A 519-nucleotide genomic window follows, 5' to 3' on the forward strand; every position below is an offset into this window, starting at 1 on the left:
GGCCGAGACTGGAACTCGGGACCTCTGCCTCTCGCGGGCAAGTGCTCTACCAACTGAGCTACCCAAGCACGACTCTCGCCCCGTCCCCACAGCTTTAATTCCGCCAGTACCTCGTCTTCTACCTTCCAAACTTCACAGAAGCTCTCCTGCGAAAGTAGGAGATGAGGTACTGCCAGAAGTGAAGCTGTGAGGACGGGGCGTGAGTCGTGCTTGGGTAGCTCAGTTGGTAGAGCACTTGCCCGCGGAAGGCAAAGGTCCCGAGTTCGAGTCTCGGTCCGGCACACAGTTTTAATCTGCCAGGAAGTTTCATATCAGCGCACAATCCGCTGCAGAGTGAAACTCTCAATATGCTACTTGCCCCTGCCCCTAAGGATTCATGTTTCGCAACCATAAAGGAAAAAGGAAAACACGTGTTTCCAACAAACGGGATGTCTCTAGTATTCGTTCCTCTGCTCCATCAGATCTTGATGAAATTCTTCATTGCCACTCGTTCAAGCGTGGTCCAGCTTCTTATCTTCA

At 52.0% G+C, this 519-nt stretch overlaps 1 non-coding gene across 1 annotated transcript; it reads left to right on the forward strand.

The window, feature by feature from the left end:
* The first annotated feature begins 207 nt into the window (after positions 1-207).
* Trnap-cgg (transfer RNA proline (anticodon CGG)) lies at positions 208-282 on the forward strand. The gene has a single exon. It is a non-coding gene; the product is annotated as a tRNA-Pro (tRNA).
* The last annotated feature ends 237 nt before the right edge of the window (positions 283-519 follow it).

This window comes from Schistocerca serialis, chromosome 2 (genome assembly GCF_023864345.2).
Source record: "Schistocerca serialis cubense isolate TAMUIC-IGC-003099 chromosome 2, iqSchSeri2.2, whole genome shotgun sequence".
Taxonomy (NCBI): Eukaryota; Metazoa; Arthropoda; class Insecta; order Orthoptera; family Acrididae; genus Schistocerca; species Schistocerca serialis.